At 50.8% G+C, this 6,406-nt stretch overlaps 1 pseudogene; it reads left to right on the forward strand.

Moving 5' to 3' along the window:
* Nucleotides 1-1,912: 1,912 nt before the first annotated feature.
* Nucleotides 1,913-5,607, forward strand: LOC149371829 (very long chain fatty acid elongase AAEL008004 pseudogene; annotated as a pseudogene).
* The last annotated feature ends 799 nt before the right edge of the window (nucleotides 5,608-6,406 follow it).

A 6,406-nucleotide genomic window follows, 5' to 3' on the forward strand; every position in this document is an offset into this window, starting at 1 on the left:
TATAGGCGAGCTGCAACAGACCCGCATTGTTAGCCCCGCAGTAAACCCTGTGGCGCGCATATTCTTGACAAATCCTATACGTGCAACTTTGCCGATGTGGTCATAGGTTGTAGTCATTTGTAGCAACGGGCTATACACGGAACGCAAAGAAAAAGTTTGCCAAAGTAAACTGGGCGTGCCGACCCGTGTTATAGTTTCAAAGCCAAATTTAAAGCCCTTCTGTGACGTACAGTTGGAAGCTCATTGATTGGCCTTTGTAGCTGAACAAATGTGCGATAGGCTAACATTTTAACAGAAAAATAAAACTCGTAACCTTATTTGTTCTAACGCGTAGTTTTCAAAGTAGCTGCTGTCGCAAAGTAGGCAAATGATGTAGTGGGCCCTTTACCATCTTTTTTCTTTGGGGGGGGGGGGGGGGGGGGGATGGAAGCATTGTACGTTCTTGCTTTGTATTCCAAAAAGCAAGGAAGGAAGAAAAATCATCACTCAGCATTCGGTGCTTTACAGCCGCTGACTGAACTTCTAATGGACTAAGTACATCAGAACTCGGTTATTACATTATCGAATAAAAATCGTTGTAACGAGACTTTATGGCGAAAGTTTTTGTTTGTTCACAGGGATAGTAATGATTCTTTCCCTGGTGGGTCAACAGCAAATGTCTGCATTGCTCCTTTTCTAATAACAGTCTGTAACAGGATGTAGTGTGCAGTAGTGGCGCTTCAATATACGCTCTTGAAACATCGGTCCCCAACGAAACTCGACGACCTCCAACCAGACTGAATCCTCTTGGATGGCCTTTGAATACGTGTGCATGGGTAAACGAGCGTGTAGAGCTTCATTTTCAATCAGGAAAGCTGACGCATAAAAGGAGAGGGAAAAAGCAGGTATCGCACAGACAGGACGACGTTCTCGAGACACATTCATCATCCTGCCCGCCCGGCTAAGCTTCTGAGGCGGCATTTTCCTCCCGTTCAGCGGATCCCAAAACCACCTGCCGGCTGCTGCATATAGATGCGCCAGCCTATAATTCCCCTTTCCGGTCCGATGCTCTTCACTTCATCCCAACCACCGCGCAGCCAGATACGCGGCGCCGACGAGATCCGCTCGAAGATCGAAGTGCACGTCGCCCTTCCAAACCAATCAGGCCCGCCGCACTCGACAAAACCGCGGCGCCGCTCCACTTGAGAATTAATCAGAGCCCGCGGTAGGCGAGGGAGGACGGAAAGAGGCGAGAATCCCGCCACGACGCGAAGCCGCACGTCTGTTTCGCAATTTCCGCTCCACCGGTGGCCGCTGCCCGATCACCTCACATCCTCCGCCACCACTGCCGTCGGTCTCATCTTTGGTGCTTGTGGAAAAACTCGAACGCGCGTACATTTGTATCCAAGCAACCGGCGACGTTGCGTGGAGAGTCAGCTACTTGAGTCGCCACCGGAGGAGAGCCTAAGCAAGGCGAAACGGTGGTGGCCACGTCTCGCTCGCCGCCGTCTCGGTGCTCCCATCACCGTCGTCCCAATGGTGAAAAAAAGAAAGGGATGGAGAGGATAAGATGAGCGGCAAAATGCTCAGGGATGAGAGGGTGCCTCGGCGCAGCAGCCGGCAACGGCAGAGATGCCAGCGCACACTGGCGACGGTGGCGAGGAACAGCGACCCTTTCTCTTCGCCGACCCGCCTTCCTCTCCTCCACTCTCTCCCGCCTTCTGTCCCGAACTGCATCCCTCCCCGGCGGCACTCAACAGCCAGCCCGTTCTCTTCCCTTCTCCCAAGGGTTTCGAGGCCGCTCTCCCTGCTACCTTTCGTTCCCTCTCCTCGCGCACGTTCTGATCGAAAGAAACACTCTCCTCTTCGCGACAAGCCAGAGAGCCGGCCGTCACCGATTTTTCTCTCCCGAGCGGAGGAGAAGGCAGCGACGGTCGCCGGCAGTGTTCGATCAATGAAGTCGTCCCGCTCAGTCTGAGAGAGGAAAAAAGGGAGAAGGTCGGGCGCGGCGCCGCGGCGGACCAAATACGCCGCCACCGTTGCTTCGAGCGGCCGCCCCGACGATCAGCGCTCGGCGGCTGCGTACCGCTGTTCCTCCCGCTGCACCGTGCCTGCATAAGCTCGCACCAACATGGAGGTGGGAGCCGCCGCTGCCGCCATGGACCTGCTGACCGGCAGCGCAGGAGCGGCCGGCGCGACGAACGCCGGAGCGCACGCCAACGCCACCTTGGTCCGCGACCCGCGCACCACAACATGGCCGCTCGCCGGCAATCCGCCGCTCATCGGCGCCCTTCTGCTCAGCTACGTGTACCTCGTCAAGGTGGGAGGGCCGCGCTTCATGAGGGACCGCAAGCCGTACAACCTGCGACGCGTCATCCTCGTATACAACGCCGCCATGGTGTTTCTGAACGCCTACTTCGTGGCAAACTTCCTGTCGCGATCCTACCTGGGCGGCGGCTACAACGTGCTCTGCCAGGGTATACGCTTCGACGCGGACCCGCGGACCCTGGAGCTGGTGTCGCTGTGCTGGTGGTACCTGCTGGTGCGCATCGCCGACTTCCTGGACACGGCCTTCTTCGTGCTGCGCAAGAAGGACTCGCACGTCTCCTTCCTGCACGTGGTCCACCACGTCCTCGTGGTCTTCAACGGCTGGTTCGGCCTCTCGTACGGGCCCGACGGCCAGGTGATGTTCTGCATCTGCCTAAACAGCTTCGTGCACGTCATCATGTACACCTACTACTTCCTGTCTCTGCTTGGGCCTCGAGTCCAGAAGCACCTGTGGTGGAAGCGCTACCTGACGCAGCTCCAGCTGGTGCAGTTCATCGTCATCTTCGTGCACAGCACTATACCGCTCTTCAAGGACTGCGGCTACCCGCGGCCGCACACGTTCATCGTGCTCTCCGAGTCGGTGCTCTTCTTCGGCATGTTTGTGCGCTTCTACCGTGGCGCCTACAAGGGCAAGCAGCCGGCCAAGGCAGCCTGAACGTCACGCGCAGCTGCTTCACAGAGGGCTGGACACGCAGGGGGTGCTTGGTTCTTGGCGTTCAAGGAAAAGCTATACTGAGTCAGTCGAACGGGTGGAGCAGTGTGACGGCGACACAGGTTCCGAACTGTTTCAAGGCATAATTCACCCAATACGTTCGCCGTCAGTATACTTTCGCCAATCTCTACATTAGCTTGGAAGGTTAGCCTCAGAAGAATTTATCGGAAAAGGATCGGGACGAGCACTTGCCGAACAGTTCCAGCTCACTTTCTATCCTGTGGCGATAGCTATTTTTATCTCCCTTCTTTTCATCTTGAAAGTTCCTTTTACTACACCGATAAAATCAAGTAAATTCTTTGCATGGTTAATAAGTTCCAGCATCGGGAAGCTGTGACTTACATCTTTGTTAGCAATGGCACTGAGGCTTCAAGAAAGTATTGCCATGCTGACCGCACGCCGTTATCTGTTCCACTGAAATATGCTGCAGACGGAACACAGGGACCGAAAAGTTGCGTCCTTTCTACAACTCTTTCTAGAAATTGCTGAATGAGGTTAAGTGTGGCCCGAAAAAAAATAGGGTTTTGAGGGTTAGTAGCCCGTATAGTTTCGGCAGTCCAGCCCAAGGTGACGCGGAGTATGACGATGCCACGAGAACCACTCCTGAAGCACTGGTATCGCGGCTGGAGGATCAAACGCGACAGATCAAGGCTCTTCAAGATTAGTGAACATTCCCATTTATGACAAAAAGGAAGTACCCAAGAACATGCAGGCTACGACGAAAGGTGGCATGCGCATGTCTGATGAAGATGAGATCGGAATCTCAACTTTGAGAACATGTTGAGCGCTGCGTTCCTTCGCTTAGAGACTGAGGATTGATTTAAGGACTACTCTAACTAATGGGGGGTGGGGCACGTTCAATGGACTTATGTTTTTAAAACCTTGAATCGATGTTGGATGCACCTGCTCCTACAGTGCTGTGGACCACGTTACAGACCTGACTAGCGTAGATCACCAGTATAGCGATGACAATTGTCCCAAACGTGTACAATCTGTTGTGAAAAAAAAAAAAAAACACTACGTAGCTGAGTATAGGATTGCTACGGCACGTGGAGGTTACCGAGTTGAACCAGAAAACAAGGACGTGGTTCTTCCCACACAGTCTAGAACAAAGCTAGAAGATGTGCAATGGTAAAAGAGTGCAGGAAGCTTCAAGTGCTCGAACGAACGGGTGTAGTACTCTGAGTACTACATGTTCACGGTCTGGGTAGTTGCGCACCGTAACAATCTGACCCTGTTCTCAGTACTCGCCATCAAGCACGGTGAGCACACCGCGAAACACGAGGGGTGCTGTGGATGCGCATATACACAAGTACTGCTGAGAAGGGTTCAATACACCAAGAGAGAGTTTTCATGGCGATCCGTATATTTACTGAAAACTCAGTTCATGCTAACGTGCGACACTTGACAATTCGCTGAAAACAGGTGCGAATGTGTTCTTGTTGCCGCAATATCACATTTAAGCCGTCTGGCTCACTGCGTCCATATTTAAAGTACCGATGCGTCCAGTAAACTCTTCTTCAGCCGGTAATTTCAGTCCGAGGAACAAACCGACTCATTGGCCACAATACCGACTACGGCGAACGGTGGCCTACATACTGACGTGTGCCATTGTCACAGCAACGCTAAGGATCTTGTGCTACATTAACTAGCCGAAGAGAAAACGATAAAGACAAAAAAGAATCTAATAAAAGACCGGGATAATTACCGCGTATTACTGATTTGTTTGTATCCGCTACTAGAGCTGTGCCCAGCCCTGAGAAAAGTGAAAAAAAAAGCTACGAATAGAGAGGGACGTCAAAAAGAGCTACCTCTTTTTACTAGCCAGGCAATGGCCAGTCCCATCCACTCGAATGAACATCTGATGGGTCACTCGCCCGCTATGGATACCGCACGGGTACTACTTCATGATGTCAAGCAAGGATCCAGCCCATACCTCAAGACAAAAAAAAATTAAAAAGCATATACGATCGCCTTGTATTACGCAGTTTGGCTGTTATGTGTGCTTCCCCTTAAGGAAACCCGTGCCTGTTTAGAGCCTGCAGAAATGCGCTCGACTCGAGCTCTGTCCCCGGCCTGCGAGAACAACTGCTGCCTGCCCTGAGCGCGTTGGTCTCGGACGAACTGAACGCCACGTCTTTCGAGCACACAAGGAAAACAATCTCCTGGACAAGCCTATAGCGTCTGACACTGACCAAGCCAGAGTATGCCTTAGTGCATCACTACAACGGGGCATGCTTTCCTTCCGTGAATTTCAAGTCTTGAAGCAAAAGGGCTCTGCTCTAGCCGAGCCTTAGCCGTGATAAACGTCTTGCCATATTTTGTGCGGCGCTCTGGAACACTGCGTGTGTGTGCGTGCGTGTGACTGACTGGTCGTTGGACGTATGTGCGATATATGTATGTGTATAGCGCTTCTTAGAGTGTACACCTGTTTTGTGACCCACGTGGCGTTGGTTGAAAGAAAACACCCATTCTTGGAAGTGACTGCTTGTTGTCTTTCCATTGGCTACTTGCTGGCCCAAGCAATGACATCAGACAAAGTTACAAGCATGCCAGAAGATATAGTAACGTTCGCACAATGATTTTTTTCAGCTGCATACAGGATGCACCCGACTTCTCGATACGCATAATTAGTTCTAAATACGCAAAGTTAGAGGCGCAATTGATTTCTTTCATCGGATGAAGTCCTTGTTGACTTATAAAATATCTTGTTGGTCGTGGTGTCTACTCAATTCTGTGTATTTCATTTTTGTAACATCGATATGCTTTTTAAAGTTTGTGCAGTTATGTACATTAAAGCACTCTCTTTCCTGCGATATTTTTTTGCACTCATAAACTGGCTCACCAAATCACCGACTCTAACGATAGCAGGATATTGAGTTTTCACGAGCCAATATAATGAACAAGAGAATAAGAATCAATGCCGTATAGAGTTGCAGTGGAAATGCTGCGTTATACCGGACTTCATTTTCTTTGCATGTTTTCTTCGCTTAGATAATGATTCAAAAGACGTTAGAATGCATGGACCACCACGTGGTATTCGTCTACGAAGGCTAAATAATTTGTAATGAAATTTCTTCTCTCACACTGTTTCGGATTTGGTTTCATCAATCGGACGATGCTTGTGACCTGTAAGGAGTGTTTGGGTCACGTGGGACACGAAAAACCGCAATATTATTGCAGATACGTAGTTTTGATTTGCTACAGTGCAAAAACAAGCCTGCTGCAAGAGCTGCAGTTGTTTTTATGCCTCATGTAACCTAAACACTCCTCACATCACAACCATCGCTCGGTTGATCAAGCCGAGACAAAAACACATCCGCGAGGGAAGAAATCCCTTTTGAAATTGTTTAGCAGTTGTAGGCGAATACCACGTGGTCGTCCATT

The sequence above is a fragment of the Amblyomma mixtum genome, chromosome 1 (genome assembly GCF_055824585.1).
Source record: "Amblyomma mixtum isolate Tamu chromosome 1, ASM5582458v1, whole genome shotgun sequence".
Lineage (NCBI taxonomy): Eukaryota > Metazoa > Arthropoda > Arachnida > Ixodida > Ixodidae > Amblyomma > Amblyomma mixtum.